At 39.7% G+C, this 18445-nt stretch overlaps 2 long non-coding RNA genes across 2 annotated transcripts; both read right to left on the minus strand.

Annotated features, from left to right (window-relative positions):
• Positions 1-9965: 9965 nt before the first annotated feature.
• LOC122149009 lies at positions 9966-15187 on the minus strand. Its single transcript, XR_006162791.1, has 3 exons — positions 15122-15187; positions 10286-10334; positions 9966-10089 (listed from the first exon to the last, which is right to left on the minus strand). It is a non-coding gene; the product is annotated as an uncharacterized LOC122149009 (long non-coding RNA).
• Positions 15188-15196: 9 nt separating this feature from the next.
• Positions 15197-16997, minus strand: LOC122149010. The gene is made up of 3 exons (XR_006162792.1): positions 16890-16997; positions 15601-15732; positions 15197-15232 (listed from the first exon to the last, which is right to left on the minus strand). It is a non-coding gene; the product is annotated as an uncharacterized LOC122149010 (long non-coding RNA).
• Between the last annotated feature and the right edge of the window lie 1448 nt (positions 16998-18445).

The raw sequence follows: 18445 nt of genomic DNA on the forward strand, positions 1-18445 counted from the left end.
CCATCAGTGATGTCATCACAGGCCTTGTATGAGTGACACGTGTCATTCGGCCAAACAAACAGACCCTCACATTTACACTGATACTGTGTTTGGTTCAGTGAACACACTGACAAGCAGAATCCACAAATTTATCATTCGTTTATGGTAGTATATTTGATGTTTAAAGTAAAATATTACAGAAGCAGAGCCAGAGATCATACCAGTAGTTATGTTGATTTCTGTAATGTTAGTGCTGTTACTGATTGTGTAGGGCAAACTGAAAGACATCAGAAGGTTCCTCAGCTGATCAGTGATGGCAGTATCTCTGCATCTATCTGAATTTCAATAAGATATTCAGATGAAACTAAGTTGGTTGGGGAAAGATAAAAATAGTTAGGGAACATTCATTCCTTATTTAATATGCAGGAAATGTTTGCAATGATCTTGACAATGGGATTGAAGTCATATGTTTTTTTACATACATACTGATGGTGGTTGCCCACATGCTGTGGTATCTTCCGGGAAAAGAATGATAATTTTATTAGAAAAAAAAACTAGTAAACAGTTCACTGACTACACAGATCTTCTGCATTAATTGCATACAGCAAATATATAAAATAATTTTTACTTGTTATCTCGCTGACTGTTTGACAGAACTGTCTGTCACTTGGAATATCATTGATGCAGCTGCATGTGTTGTTAGTGATGTCATCACAGCTCCCATATTCATTGCATTTATCACACGGCCAGAAATAATGATCCTCACAAACACACTTGTATCCACTGTCATTGAAATTGCACACTAAGAAAGGATACAACGCAAATGTAAGCTCATATTTAACAAATTAGCGCTACTGTATGTGTTCACAAGGTCATGTGACATTCTTCACCTGTGGTGATGTCGACATCTAATACTTCAACCACCTCATCTAATTGAAGTGGAAAGGTGATGTTCTGCAGATATTGCCTGATCACAGAGATGCTTGTTGATTCCATCTCAATTTCAAACAAGAAGTTTGTGAAGGGCAGTTCTGTGAGAGAATCAGCAAGCACATCACCAGCTTGGTATTTTTTCCATTGCAGTTAATATTAGAGTGTACATTTTTACAATACTGTATTTTTCATCACAATACAATGTTTTATATATTAATAACACTTACAACCAGTAAGCATTAATACATACAGAATAATCAGCCTACATATTGAGTAAACACTGTTCCATGATATGTCAATCCCTACAGATATTAAAAATAATAATCATAGATACTGTACAAAAACGTGTTTATTGCAAGTTGCTAGAATTTAACTGGCAACATTTCTAGACATTATGAGAGGCATTTTGGTGCCATATATTTACAGTATACATATTTGTTGATATAAATACTGATATGATAAACATACTAAATAAATGTACTGATAACCACCATAATAATACAGCCTTATCAGCATAACTGATCATAACTATTTAAATAAAATACATTGTTTTGTCATGCTTCATATAGGGGCTTTTGTGTTTTTTCACCATAAATTATAAGGTCATTCATATTTTTTTTTTACTTATATATATACACACACATTGTGGCACTGCCCCAGTAAAGCCCTGCACTATGCTCACTTAAGTTAGGTTGATTTTGAGCCTTTTCCAAAATCTTTTTGTTTGAGGGGGACTTTTGTTGGCTCCTAAGGACTCTTATTATGATGGGCCTACTGATAAGAGGGAGAGGGCAGCCATTTTGGAAAGAAAACGTTTTCTGGGCGAGGGTGCTTGTTTTGGGGCTAAGCTAGCTCTGGGTAATTGTCCTAAGTGATCTCTGGGTATAGGGACCTTGCATATTAGACTTCGAAGCCATTTCATATATGGCACGATCTGGTCTGGGATATACATTTTGGACGATACTCTGGGTACCTTTCCTTACAGCTGGAGGATAACCTGTTTTTTGGTGGGGCCTTGATCCAGTGGATTTATATTTTTTCACTTTTTGGGGACCTTGTTTTTTCATCAGGACTTCAAGTTCCCTCCCTACCCCAAAGACTGTTGAGTATCATCTTTATTATTATTTTTGGCTTGAAAGGACGGTTGGGTTGTGGGCAATAAGCCTACTCATGAACTTTTGCTATATGTCGGTTTCATTTGGGTTTATAAAAGGGTCAACGGATTGGGATATCTTTGCATGGGTCTAACCAGTGTCTAATTTGCCTCATATAACCGTGTTTGCACTCATGCTGTTTCTGTGATTTACATTTTTGACAAATGAGTAAAAGGAAACAATATTCAAATCCCCTTGTGATAATGATTCAACACTTTTGTAAAGAGTTGGAGTTGTTATAGATGGTGGCCCGTACGGGGATTGAATTATTGTGAGATACTGTTTAAAGATTGATATTGTACCTTTTATATTTTTGTAATAGTATCTGTCTGTAATCATGGATAATCCATCAGATAAGGCTGGTGAGCAGGCAGTGGCAAGTGAGGGGATAGAGTGTCCAGAGGCCCGTCCTTATCAACCTCCCCCTGGAGTTGCATACAGAGAACCATTGCCGGTAATAGAATTAAGTTCCATGATGAGTGATATGTATATTGATAGTCAGGCTGGAGGAAGTGAAGAGGATGAACCCCCAATGTTGAAACCGAGGGGGTGAAATGGACATGGACCAAAAAAACACAGTTGAGCTTTGAGAGTCTCAAGCACGCGCTGCAACATGCCCCTGTACTAGTTCAACCTGATCTGTCGCAGCCCTTCCAGGTCCAGACGGATGCTAGCTCAGTTGGCCTTGGAGCAGTTCTAACCCAGAACATCAGTGGAGAAGAAAAGGTGATTGCATATGCCTCGAGAGGTTTGAGGGGAGCAGAGGTGAATTATTCAACCTCAGAAAAAGAGTGCCTTGCAGTGGTGTGGGCCGTTGAAAAGTGGCACCCCTACCTGGAAGGAGTACCATTCGTGGTGTATACGGACCATGCTGCCTTGACTTGGGCCTTTAATTCACCCAAAACTACCTCTCGGTTGACGAGATGGACCTTAAGGCTCCAGCTGTTTCACTTCCAGGTACAATACCGGAAAGGGGACAGGTGAATGTAGTTCCCGATGCCTTGTCAAGAGCTCAGTATTGCGACGTTCCTTTGGCTGTTTATGTTGACGAGAAATCCTCCCACTGGAATTTGGATATTCCATCAAAACATGGCAGAAATATTAAAGCCCAGAGTGAGGATGTGGAGGTGAGTGAGTTAAAGGGGGGGCTCGGAGTCTCGGATGACATCAACCGCATTAGGTGGGAAGTCCAACAAGGGGTGTTATACAGAGTGATGCCCTTTCCTGTGGGTACAAGGTACCAGCTAGTAGTGCCCAAGACTCTAACCACTACTTTCATCAATTATTTCCATAACAATCCACTAGGGGCACATCTAGGAAGAATGAAGACACTTCTAAAAATCCTAGAAGTTGCCTGGTGGCTGGAAGTGCACAAAGATGTATAGAAGTATGTGAAAGAATGCGCAGTCTGCCAGAAATACAAGCCCAGCAACAGTAAGCCCTCGGGTTTACTTCAGTCCACGGAGGTGGAGGAGCCGGGGTACTGTTAGGGGTGGACCTTATGGGGCCCCTTCCCAAAAGTAAAAAAGGAAATGTGTATCTTCTGGTAGTAGTTGATTACTTCACTAAATGGCTGGAGCTTTTTCCCATCAGAGATAGCAAGACCAAGAAATGACCAGAAATCAGTCGCCTGGCAAGACTTCTATCTGGACCTCAATAGCGTCTCTCCAGTTTTTTGCAATTTTGCAGTATTTTTCCCGCTCATCTCGGGTCTGTTCGTACTGAACAGCTTTGCTTTAACATCATACACCCGACAGGAGCTTTTGGATATCGGTGAGGACTTTTTCCAACAGTTTTTTATCACCAATCTTCGACTCATCCCTGAGATCGCCAGAACACCCGAGGCTGCGCACTCTACCCGGCCGGGCGGAAGTGCTCGCTGGCGGCGTCTAGATCGTAAACAAAGGCGGGGGAAGCGCGGAGTTCTAAGAGCTAAGCTAAAGCTAACACCGCTCCGGCTCTCTTTACCGAGCATTTTCCTCGCTAATGTGCGGTCACTGGTGAACAAAATGGATGAGTTACGACTTCGCATCACCCACAGTAAGAGACTTTTGGACTGCAATGTCATGGTTTTCACAGAAACATGGCTACACAACGACGTACCCGATAATGCTATTGAGCTAAACCGGACGCTACACACGCTCCGGGCAGATAGAACAGCAGATGACTCCGGCAAGACAAGAGGTGGTGGATTGTGCATTTATGTTAACAAAGCTTGGTGTACGAACACTGTCATTGTTGGGAAACACTGCTCAGCTAACCTAGAGTTTCTCATGGTTAAATGTAGACCTTTTTATCTGCCGCGGGAGTTCACTTCCACCATAATAACTGCAGTCTATATTCCACCGGATGCTAATGCCAAGCTTGCTTTGAACGAACTTCATGCGGCCATTAGTTAACAACAGACTGCTCACCCGGAGGCTGCTTTTATTGTCGCGGGTGATTTTAATCACTGCAAATTAAAGACAGTGCTCCCCAAATTTCACCAGCATGTTTCCTGCCACACCAGAGGAGACAAAACTTTGGATCATGTTTACACAAACATTGATGGAGCTTACACCGCGACCCCCCCCCCCCACCTCGGACAGTCTGATCACCTTTCTTTGTTTCTCACCCCCAAGTATTCACCCCTCATCAACCGTGTGAAGCCATCAGTGAGAACCATCAAAGTGTGGCCAACTGGAGCAGACTCTTTGCTTCAGGACAGGTTTCAACACACGGACTGGAGTATGTTTGCTTCTCAGGCTGCCTGTGGCTCTCACACGGACATTGATATCTATACCTCCTCTGTACTGACTTACATCAACACCACCATTGACAGTGTTACATCAGAAAAACAGATCACAACATACCCTAATCAGAAGCCATGGATGAACAAGGAGGTGCGAATTCTGCTGAAAGCCCGCAACACTGCCTTCAGGTCAGATGACGCTCAGGCCTACAGTAAATCCAGGGCTAACCTGAAAAGGGGCATCAAAAAGGCCAAGTACTGCTACAAGCTGAAGGTAGAGGAACACTTTTACAACTCTGACCCCCGACGCATGTGGCAGGGCATCCAGGCCATCAGTGACTACAAGCCAAGCAACTCCACTCCAACGGTCACGGACGTCTCCTTCCTTAACGAGCTAAATTACTTTTATGCTCGCTTCAACAGCGACAGCAAGGAGACGGCCACCAAAACCACACATTCAGCAGATCACCAACCTCTCAAACTCACCTCCACAGATGTCCACACTGCATTAAGCCGGATCAACGCACACAAGGCTGCCGGCCCGGACGGCATTCCTGGACGTGTGCTTAGAGCATGTGCAGAGCAGCTTGCAGGGGTCTTCACAGACATTTTCAACCTGTCCCTCACCCAAGCAACTGTGCCAACATGTTTTAAGTCCACATCCATTGTGCCAGTACCGAAACACTCCTCCCCGATGTGCTTGAATGACTACCGCCCCGTAGCACTCACACCCATCATTATGAAGTGCTTTGAGCGATTGGTCCTAGCACACCTCAAAGACTGCCTCCCACCCACACTGGACCCACATCAATTTGCCTACAGCAGAAATAGGAGCACAGAGGATGCAGTATGCACAGTGCTGCACTCTGCACTCACACACCTGGACAATAACAACACATATGTACGGATGTTGTTTGTTGACTTCAGTTCAGCATTTAACACCGTCATTCCCTCCAAGCTGACCAACAAAACTTGGAGACCTGGACATTAACACCTCCCTCTGCAACTGGGTCATGGACTTTCTGACCAACAGGCCTCAGCATGTTCGGTCAGGCCACACCCACTCCACCACCATCACACTTAACACCGGCGTACCACAGGGCTGTGTGCTGAGCCCATTCCTCTACTCCCTCTACACCCACGACTGCAAGCCTGTGCATGGATCAAACTCCATCATTAATTTTGCAGATGACACCACGGTGATTGGCCTCATCAGTGACAACGATGAGACTGCCTACAGGGAGGAGGTTCAGCACCTGGCCACATGGTGCGCTGACAATAACCTGCTTCTTAACACCAGTAAAACAAAGGAGCTCATTGTGGACTTCAGGAAGAAGAAAGGAAGCATGCATGACCCCATCCACATTAACGGGTTGGTTGTTGAACGTGTCTCCAGCTTCAAGTTCCTGGGAACCACCATCACGGAGGACCTGTCCTGGACCACAAACACCTCCAGCCTGGTCAAGAAGGCTCATCAACGCCTCTTCTTCCTCAGAACACTGAAGAAGAACCAGCTGTCTTCAGCCATAGTGGTGAACTTTTACCGGTGTGCGATCGAGAGCATCCTGACCAGCTGCATCACAGTCTGGTATGGAAACTGCACGGTGGCTGACCGCAAAGCACTGCAGAGGGTGGTGAAAACTGCCCAACGCATCACAGGGACACCACTTCCTGCTATTGAGGACATCCAGAGGAAACGCTGTGTACGTCGAGCTCGCAGCATTCTTAAGGACTCCTCTCACCCTGACCATGGACTGTTTAACCTCCTGCCCTCCGGGAGGCGCTTCAGGAGCCTCCGGACAAGGACCAGCAGATCCAGGAACAGCTTTTTTCCCTACAGCTGTCTCCTTGCTGAACTCTGCCCTCTGACACCCCTCACACCATACACACAGACTCCTCCCCCACTTAATCACTACATCTGACTGATTTATTTATTTATTTATTTACAACAAGCAAAAACAGCAAACCTGCTATTACTTGCACTACTGTCTGTTCATCCAGGAACACTGAATAACCCATTTGCACACTGAAATATTTTCTATGCACTTTACTTTCCATTGCAATAGTGTAAATTGTTCATATGTTCATAGTTCTGCCTATAGTGTACATACACTTCACATATTTCATCTGTATAATATGTTCATAGTACACCTATCTGTATATCATGCTGATAGTATTTAAAATCTGTAAATTTTGTCCATAATACTTATCTGTATAGTTATTGTACATATTGTAGACCTTGTATATTCTGTACTTACTGCTTATTGCACTCCTGGTTAGATGCTAACTGCATTTCGTTGCCTTGTACCTTACATAGAGGAGGTGTTTACAAGGTGGGGAGTTTCCAAAAAAATTCCTACTGTCAGATCGCGGGCCCCAGTTCCTAAGCCAGCTGATGGAGGATATGTGTAAGAGATGGGGAGTAACAAGGAAACTCACCACCAGCTACCATCCTCAAACAAATCTCTCAGAGCGAGTCAACAGAACCCTCAAGACCATGATGGCATCCTTTGTAGGTGAATGCCATCGTGACTGGGACAGGTGGCTGGCTGAATTTCGTTTTGCTATTAATACTGCTTGCAATGAGACCACAGGACACTCACCTGCAGAACTAGCACTGGGCAGGCAGCTGAGAGGTCCCCTAGAAAGACTTGTTACTCATCCTCCAAATCCAGGACAATCAGGATATTCCCTCATAGAACGACAACAACACCTCCAGCAGGATGCTTTAAAAGCAATGAGGAAGGCACACGCCAAACAAGCCAGGTATTATAATGCCCAACGGAAATTTGTACAGTTCCAAGAGGGAGACTGTTTTGGGTCCGCGCTCATCCAATGTCAAAAGCCGATGATTTCTTTTCAGCTAAACTAGCCCCTAAATGGGAGGGCCCTGTGAAGATAAAAAGGAAGTTGGGGCCTGTGAACTATCTTGTTGAATGGGGTTTGGGGGTAAAGGTGGACAATGTAAATGTGGTCAACCTTAAACAATACTTTGGCGGGGAATCTACAAAATAGCCTCCGGTGGGGGGGGGGGGGGGGACTCTGTGGCACTGCCCCAGTAAAGCCCTGCACTATGCTCACTTAAGTTAGGTTGATTTTGAGCCTTTTCCAAAATCTTTTTGTTTGAGGGGGACTTTTGTTGGCTCCTAAGGACTCTTATTATGATGGGCCTACTGATAAGAGGGAGAGGGCAGCCATTTTGGAAAGAAAACGTTTTCTGGGCGAGGTGCTTGTTTTGGGGCTAAGCTAGCTCTGGGTAATTGTCCTAAGTGATCTCTGGGTATAGGGACCTTGCATATTAGACTTCGAAGCCATTTCATATGGGCACGATCTGGTCTGGGATATACATTTTGGACGATACTCTGGGTACCTTTCCTTACAGCTGGAGGATAACCTGTTTTTTGGTGGGGCCTTGATCCAGTGGATTTATATTTTTTCTCTTTTTGGGGACATTGTTTTTTCATCAGGACTTCAAGTTCCCTCCCTACCCCAAAGACTGTTGAGTATCATCTTTATTATTATTTTTGGCTTGAAAGGACGGTTTTGGGTTTGTGGGCAATAAGCCTACTCATGAACTTTTGCTATATGTCGGTTTCATTTGGTTTTATAAAAGGGTCAACGGATTGGGATATCTTTGCATGGGTCTAACACAGTGTCTAATTTGCCTCATAACCGTGTTTACACTCATGCTGTTTCTGTGATTTACATTTTTGACAAATGAGTAAAAGGAAACAATATTCAAATCCCCTTGTGATAATGATTCAACACTTTTGTAAAGAGTTGGAGTTGTTATAACACACACACACACACACACACAGTCTTGTTAAATAAATAATGTAAGCAATTATGTACGAGAGACCGTGCTATATTGTGAATAAGTTACTGCTGAAGGCCCGTGGTTTAGGCATGATGCCTAATAGTTTAAAACAGACTGATTTGTGGCACAGCGCAAGACTGCAGTCCTTACAGTGTAAACTAATGGACATACAGTAGCCACACAGACATGCGTGCGCTCATCAACTTATCTCACATTTGAGAAGAGTTTCTTTAACAGTGGGAAGGGCGTTGCCTCAAAATCAAAGGTGAATGATGCAACATAACGCAAGCAGGGATCGCTCATAAACAATAAACAGTGAATTTTGCTGAAATAGGTAATAAATGGAACAGTTTTGACTCTTTATTGATTATGTTGCTAAGGATGGTTGCTAAGAGTTGATAAGCCTGAAAAAGAAGCTTTTTTTATGCTATTTGTGCAAAAGAAACAACATTTATGAGACAGTCGTTGTCAGATTTCATTGGTGATTTCAAATACGAAATTTAATCACAAGCTTGGTGAATGGAAAATTTGTTTTCCAAAAACAGTTTGGAAAATTTGATGTTAAACCCCTTTCAAAGAAATAGAAGCTTCACTTGCATGCCCGAGAGGCATTTCAAAGATTGGCCACCAAGTAAAAATGAATTGCCTTAAAGGGACTTTGGTGATACACAGAACCATTGGTAAAACAGTCATAGTCGTGCTCTTGACCAATCAGAATCCAGGACTGGAACTAACAGTTTTATAACTGCAGATATATACTTTTAACTGTATATGTACAGTCATGGCCAAAAGTTTTGGCAGTGTCATAAATTGTGTTTTGCAAAATCTGCTGTCTATTGTGCAGCCAGCTTTAAGCAGCAAACTTGGCAAGACACACAATTTATGTCACTGCCAAAAAACTTTTAGCCAGTACTATGTAAGGTAACTTAGTTAACAAATTAAGATTATTTGTTTATTTATTTATTTATTTATACTGCAACTTTTTTAATTTTACTTTTTTAATCATTACAAACATTTTTACAGGTTTTTTGAGTGCATTCGCTGTTGGGCTTGTTTGTTCATCATTCTTACCACTCTCCGGCACACACATCTCTCCATCACTGGGAACAGCACTGATACATCCACATGAGCCAAAACTGATGTCGCCACAGTTCTCATATGTCTGACAGTTGTTGTTGTATGACCATGCATAACCATCTTCACATACACACTGGTATTCTGTCGCATTTGGTTGGCACACTAATGTAAATATAACACAATGTTGACGGACAACATTAAAGAAAATGAAGAAGGAAGAATGATGTAAATGGCTTTTGAACTCCCCTGTTTGTAATGTTTGCAGCAGTAACTTTCAGTGCTGTTATCAAGTTGAAGAGGAAACGTAATGGAGGCCAATGACGCTCTGATCTGTTCAATCACAACAGCTAGTGATGCATTCACCTCAATAACCACAATGAACTCCAGTAGCTCTGTACCTTTGGGGAAAAGGGTGAGATTTTAAGGAGGATTGTACTCTTCAAATTAATAAAAAGACAAAACTTTTGACAGTCAAAATCACAAAAAACAACGACAAAGCATCTTATGTTAATGTATCATTATTTTTATATCCAAAACATTAAACCATTATAAGGACAGTGTGTATGATTAGAGGAGTAAAGCCATGAATCAGACCTGCACTTCTTGGTATTCTATGATGCAGTTGCCCATCTATGTAGCTAAACTGAAATAAAATAACACAAAAATACATTTATTTACGTATATAAACAATTATCACGTGAGTTGATCATCTAATCATGGTTCTATACTATAAATTTGTGTTTTATTGCTATAAACAATGTTAAATATTTTGAATGTGCTTTTAATGAATACAAAATATTTCATTAAAATAATATATTATTGGAAGTTAATCTAGAAAAGACAGGAATCAGTTACATAATGTTTGTTTTTAAAAACCTGATTCCAAAAAAGTTGGGACATTGTACAAATTGTGAATAAAAAAGGAATGGAATATTTTACAAATCTCATAAACTTATATTTTATTCACAATAGAATATAGATAACATATCAAATGTTGAAAGTGAGACATTTTGAAATGTCATCCCAAATATTGGCTCATTTTGGATTTCATTGAGAGCTACACATTCCAAAAAAGTTGGGACAGGTAGCAATAAGAGGCCAGAAAAGTTAAATGTACATATAAGGAACAGCTGGAGGACCAATTTGCAACTTATTAGGACAATTGGCAACATGATTGTGTATAAAAAGAGCCTTTGAATTATTAACAAGTGTCATTTAACAAAACTGAATATTATGTGGCATTTAACATGGTTCTGAATTAGAATTTTTTTTTTTTTTTTACTTTAAAATTAAACATTTGAAATTTAACACAACTGAATATTTTTATGGCAGAGTTTTAAAATGTATTTTCTATGTATTTATTTTTTTACTTTTAGACTGCAAATATCCAGTTTTTTAAAAATACAACTTAAGTTTTCAAGATGAAGAGGAAATTTGGAACATCAAATTCAATATTCTAAAATTCAATACGCAGCAATTCAGATAGTGGAGAAAGTAGGTCAGTGTCGGGCCAATTCTATCTCGGAAGAGGCAGTGTCTGGCCCGATTGACTCGGGCCGGAATCGGGCAGTGAGTCCACAGGCATGTGGAGTGGTTTGATTGGGGCAGTCGGGCTGAGTGGTAAGTCTCTCCGACAGGGCAAGAATCTAACCGGAATGGCCCAAGTATATTTTGTTGTCTGTAAACTTATATATATATATATATATACATACACATACATATGAAGGAAATTCAGATTTTAAGGTTGAAAATGGAAAAAAAAATCAATAATTATTAGCATTTTATTTTTAAAGTTCATTATAAAATAACTTTATTTGTATTTAATAGGCTACTCCCTTTTTTATTTCAAAATATAGGCTTATAGTATTATCACACTTTATTATTTTGTTTAATTATTTTAAAACGTGTTTAAAGAGTTTTAAAACTAAAGGGAAAGTGCAATAATATTATCACTATTATTAATTAAATTTTTATAGTTATATTTAATCGGTCTTACTGTGCAGTGTAAATGGTTAAATTGTGGGACGTCGTGGCCTAATGGTTAGAGAGTCGGGCTCCCAATCGAAGGGTTGTGAGTTCGAGTCTCGGGCCGGCAGGAATTGTGGGTGGGGGGAGTGCATGTACAGTTCTCTCTCCACCTTCAATACCATGACTTAGGTGCCCTTGAGCAAGGCATTGATCCCCCAACTGCTCCCCGGGCGCCGCAGCATAAAATGGCTGCCCACTGCTCTGAGTGTGTGTGTGTGTGTGTGTGTGTGTGTGTGTGTGTGTGTGTGTGTGTGTGTGTGTGTGTGTGTGTGTGTGTGTGTGTTCACTGCTCTGTGTGTGTGCACTTTGGATGGGTTAAATGCAGAGCACCAATTCTGAGTATGGGTCACCATACTTGGCTGTATGTCACGTCAATTCACTTACATGTAGACAAATTTTTGTGGCTTTATGAATAAAGCTTTAGCTTATTTTAATAATGTTTATTGAGTTTGGTCATTTAAAAACTGTTTTAATGCATAAGCCACGTTAAACGCTTAACGCGCAATTAAACATGTTGCGTTCTAATTCTGGAGTCACCTGTTTGTCTGTACATTATATGCTTTATTAATAAAGTGTTTACTGAACTTGGTCCTTTAAAAACACAGTGTTAATCCATTAAGCCACGTTACGCATTTTAGAATGTCCCCCGGTGGTTGTGTGTGTGTGTGTGTGGCAGATAGTTGGGAGAAAATCGCTTCACGGGAAACTTGCGCGTTGCGTTCTTATTCTGGGCTCTAATGCATGTGTGTAAATATGCTTTATTAATAAGATGTAGCCTATGCTTTGCTTTTTTAACGACTGTCTTAATGCATTAAACCATAAGCCATTTTCTAATAATGGATTTCAAAGGGAGGAAAACACTTAACTTGAGACTTTGCGTGTCGCGTTCATATTCCGGTCACATCTGCTTCCCAGTAGGAAATATTAATAAGGTGTAGTAGCCTACACCGAATTTAGCTGTACTTTTACACCGTCTTCTTCCATTAAGGGAGGATAACAGTTTAGCGTGTAGCAATCATGTTCTCATCTGCTTTCCTGTATCTATACTTTATTAATAAATTGTATTAATACATATAGGCTACAGAGTTTGTGCTTTTAATTTATACCACTGTCTTGTCTTCGTTCATTGAGCCACATATTTCCTTTAGGTTTCAGTGGGGCACAAAACACTTAACGTGCAATTTAGCGCAATTTGCTTTCATATTATGGGCTATTTTGCTGGTCTGTAAATAGTAACCTATATGCTTCCCACATAGCAAATGTCTTCTGGCCCAGATCCGGGCCACACAATCACTTTTCCCTCGGCCCAAGTGCCGCAAAGAATGACGGCCCTGAAGTGGCCCACGAACTGGATTACAGACAAGGGCCACACATGGGCCATAACTGGGCCGAATCTCAGCCAGTTAATCACCCTGAACTGTCCTGAACTGGGCCAAAACAGGTTTTATTATTGGTGCCAATTCTCAGCCTTAAGTAAACCAGAATCTCCAAATCTGAGCCACACCTGAGCCTTATATAGCCCAGACCCAACCCAGACAGCAAGCAGTTTGTTAGATTTTCATGCGGGCCAGATGTGGGCCGGATCTGGATCAACACTATATTGCTCTCTGGGAATACAGAATCTTAATATTTCAGATTATTGCCTTGTATTTTACTATAATCACAATTATTCATTTTGTGACATGCTTTGGTAAACCAGACAGCAACATAGTGTTGGCCCAGATCCGGCACACATCTGTACATTAATGTACACACAAACTATGCCAATAAAGTACATTAAACTGAATAGAAAATCAGACTTAAAACTCACACATCATGTAACTGTGCAATTAAAAAAAAAAAAAAAAATTAAAAAAAAAAAAACCTTTTCCATTGATTTTTCTATTTATTTTTATAAAGAACAAATCAACCAATAAAGAGTGAGTATATAAAGAATGCATTCTATAAGAGAAAACGTTAACAGATAGACTCATGTAACTTAATCATAATAATTTATTACAGGTGTGTCAAAGAGCAGTACCACAGTAGTCCGAATGACGATACATTGCAGTTGCAGTCCTCTCTGGCAGAATATAATAGTAGTGCGAGGAGCTGGGAATAATCTAAATTGTTAAACGCTGAAAATACTATCCCGATCCACTCTGTTAAGGCGCGCGTTTCTCATTCAAAACACGCATCACCGGAAACACGGCATGTCGCAATCTATGACGAAACCGGCGAGAGCCAATGAGCGTGTTGATATCGCTGCCGTAAAACTTGTTGTAAAACTTATTAACGGCAAATTTTTAAATGTTACAGAGGAAGGAGAGATACATACATACATGAATGCGGTTTGAATTTGGATCTGTTCTGTTCCTCACACCAAGCATCACATGGATACAGAGGATTTAAATAAAAAAATAAAATACTTTCATGATCATTTTATTTAATGCTTGTGCATGACATCATACTAATAATAATGATGATGCTGCCTCATGGTAAACCAAATAAGTATTACATGATGGTTATGATAAAAGTCTCTCTCTCTCTCTCTCTCTCTCTCTCTCTCTCTATCTCTCTCTTTTCATGTAAGGATTCTAAGATTATTTGTACCAAGAATAATAATATAAAATGTAATATAAAAATTAATTAAGTGCAGTTTAATGCACTTTACTAATTTGCTTAATTTTGAAATGATAATGTTTCATTCTGTTTTGACTTGCCATTTTCAAAGACTACATATTAACAATACTACACTTCATTAAAAATGTATGTGATCATTTAACCATTATCATGCAGGTTGTTTATCATGGGGTCACATAATATGCTGCCAGATCATAGCCTGATTTGGGCCACATATCACCTGACTGATCTGGGCCACACTCCTCCCCACCACAATCAGCCCTCATATTGTTTGCCGGATCCCCGCCCTGCCGTCATTGGCACACATGGCCCAGCTCTGGCTGAAAGGGTACATGCCATTGCCGACAGGAGGCCAGCAGTGCCAGCTTGAGGCCACATTTGGGCCAAGTCCGTTTGCTATGTGGGTTTTGGGTAAGGTGTCCTCCAGTGTCACTGTTTTCGTAGGATACATTAAGCCACGTTAAGCGTTTGTCAAACAGTCTGCGGCACATCCGCGAATGGTGCAGCCCGCAGCCCAAATTGTAAGATTAAAAAAATATGGAAAAATAGAAAATTGTTTAGATTTTATTTATTCAAATGAACATTTCTGAAGTCACAATTTAGCAAAAGTAAAACTGAAAAAAGGAAAGAAAATGGCAATTGTTCATTTATGAAGTAGCTAAAAAAAAAAAAAGAAGAAAAATTAATGTTTGGTTTCATTTTGTATTTTTGCATTTGCTCCATATTGGACATGGACCTGTAAGATCTATATTCCTGCAGTATAAATAATTCTTCACCTACCTCTAAATCTATACTTGCTTCTGGGAAATCAAGTGTTTCCTGCAACAAATTTATGGGTCAGCAGGACAGATATGATGATTCCTGTGAAGTACTTTAATATTTGTCCTGTATCTGAGAAAATTATTGTTCAGTATTAGAGATATTATAATTATTGTTGAGTAAACATATATCACATAGGATATCAGGAAAAACAAACATTTATTTTCAAGAAATAAAAGAGAAATTTGACGTGAATTCTGTCTTATTCAATGCAAATATCTAAACTGACAGTGAGCATTTTTGGAGGGCAAGAGTACCAAACGCAATCCATTTTAGTGAGATGTCGTAAATCAATCCACAACATTTCTGTAATTATATCAGAGGAACTAAAACCTTTTCAAGGCTCAGTGTTTTGAAATGAATGAGTAGAGTGGCTTGCATAGCATTTTTGTGACAAAAGTAGTCATAGTGAATCAAAAATAATTTGTAATTTAATGTACCTTGACCGGCCATGTTTCTCACTGGTGTATGCCAGTCAAAATCACTTCCACATAGGGTATTTCTTCAGAACAAAAGGCAATAATATGGCTCATCCAAACACTTTACGTCTGTAGGAAATTCTGTCACATAGCCTGCAATCAGAGAACAATGCTAAAATTGAACAATAAGACTAAATTTTGATTAAAGATGTTTAAGGTCTTTTGTGATGATCTGAGCTCAAAATAATCATTCTTTCATTGGGTTTGTCACAAATTAAAAGAACTTCATGGAAATCTACTTTCAACTGACTCACAAAATGCAATTCCTTAAAAAATCTGAAGCACTATATGTTTCAACATTAGCTATGTTTCCATCCAACGAGTCAAAGAGAACAAAAAGTCACTTCCTGATAAACTGCCACTAAATGTATTTAAGAAAACTAGGAGAAGCCACTGAATATAACAATTTTCATATGTAGGCCTAATAAATTACTTGCGCTTCAGAGAGAGCAGACGGAACACAAAGCGGTCATTTCTTTTAGAGGTGGATGCCTGCTGTTTGGGAACGCAGTCGTGTAATTATACAGAAATACTTTGATGACAGACTTTCCTCAGGCATTTCAGAACAACCAAAACAACATATAGCTAGATGCTATGAGCGAGATCGGTCAGCTGGTTAGTCAAGTTATCCCGTCTCATAGCTTAAAGTCACGACTTTTTCAATGCGCATGGTGGAATTTATTCGGTAAATGTATATTCATCGTAGTTTATGCGCATTTTTTCTTATCGGATAAAAAGTTGATCCTATTCAGTTGTGCACATACATTTTTTATGCGCATTTTTAGAATTTATGCTCATCTTGGCCTTTCCGCCCAGCGGTTTTTTATGCGATAATCCAAAATGTGCATAAAAATAGGTGGATGGAAACATAGCTATTGTCTCATTTACTTTTACAGCAAATATTTACAGTACATTACTGTAGGGTTAAATCGTTCATGAAAGTAGCTTTGCATTCAGTCAGAAAATTTATCCAGGATTATTCCATAAGAAATTACACTGACACAAACTGCAAGCACTAATAAGTATTTGTTGCAAACCAGTCAATTGCAGTTGCTCACCTGAAATTAGGTCAAATTTCTGCCATTTTACATCAATAACAGACTCAATCAAAGACAACTTTCAAAAGTTCAGCTTTGAACAGAACACTTCAAAGTCAATTTAAGCATTTCCTTCAATAACTGTACTTCAGAAAGGCAGTTTACAGCAGTTTTTTGTTTAAAAGAATAAACACGCTGATTTGTCACTCCTACCTTGCCTCTGGAAACAACCATGAAGAGATGCTGAACTAGTTTCTCAAAGTCTGAGATTTTGTTTCCTTGTCAAATGATCCACCTACAAAACTCTTCCTGGAATTTAACGTGCCTTAGTGCAGGTCACCACAATTATGTGACTGCGTAATGGGTCACCTGTTAGACAAATATGATTCCCTCTATTATTTCCTTGTCCTCTTGTGTTGACAGACAGTATGAGGTCTTGTGGGCTACATTATCAGGAGTAAATCATGTATAATAGGCTTTATTTTCACATATCACTTAGAAAAAAAAATCACTCATTGGCACTTAGACAGTATATAAATATAGTGACACTTTTATCAAGCCTTGTCTCTGAAATTCAATAAACAAAGTAAAACTACCATATTCAATATAATAAATAGATTTTATCATCTTAAATCAAATTGTTGTTATGCATTTGTGTATATACTGTATGTAAGAAAATGTATTTTCATGGGTGGAGTATCAAATATATTATTGTCATCAAGCATGATTGTACACTCATAACAGTATCTGTTAAAGGGAGCATATGAGAGTTGTTATGCAGGCTTCATCAGGCAATTTTTCTTTCTCTGTGGGGGCGGTGTTCTCGGTCTGTTTGCCACAGGGCTCCCTAAAGTGCAGCTGCACCACCCTAAGGGCAGCCCTGCCTGGGAACATTGTCTTGGGCCGTGTGCTGAGAGGGTCCCTCTAAAGTCAGAGGAGAGTAAGGTCTACACATAAAAATAAATAGTAATCCTGAAGACTTTTATTAGCTTTTGATCAGACTTTTAATTGTGGTTAATCAGGGCTGGAGGCCTGGAGTGAAACTGTGGGCTAGAGCAAACTGAATCCAGAATCCATTCTGCTTTAAAGAGCTCGAGCATTTAAAACAACAGACGACATAACTTGAGTGCATGCTTATAATAAACATAGTTATCATGTGTTGGTGTGGACACTAATAAAGTTATCGTTATTGTTATCATATTTTTATTGTTCTTGGTGTGAAAGGTTTGTTAATCTGTAAAATTTTATTTTGCTTAAAATTATATTATAATATAACAAGGACATCATAACACCATCAAGCTCTTATGCAGCTGACAGTGGTATTTCTGCTTTTCTATCTGTAAGTGGAAAACAAAAATATGACAAAGATCCTGACTAACAGCATTCTCATTTCAAAACTATTTTACTTAGGTAACATTAATCACTTCTCATATTTAACAGGGGCAATCAAGGTTAACCTTATATATCCACGTTGATCTGAAAAAGGCAGTTTTTTATGTTTAGGATGTTTTTTTGTGCTTTTTGTTTTAAACTGGCATGCATTTTGTGGGATACCTAGCTAGGATGTATATTTTTATTTTATAAAATATTTCACAGAAGATGGAAAATTAACACAGATTTATTTTAATCAGTGATTCTCAAGGGTGTATTCTAGAAATCTTAGGTTAACTTACCACATAGCCTATCCTGAACTCCTTGTTGATTAACCCAAACCTGGCTTACTTGAGATATGCTGGTTCCAAAAACGTGTCCTGGAGTAAGTTCAGTCA

This window comes from Cyprinus carpio, chromosome A20, assembly GCF_018340385.1.
Source record: "Cyprinus carpio isolate SPL01 chromosome A20, ASM1834038v1, whole genome shotgun sequence".
Taxonomy (NCBI): domain Eukaryota; kingdom Metazoa; phylum Chordata; class Actinopteri; order Cypriniformes; family Cyprinidae; genus Cyprinus; species Cyprinus carpio.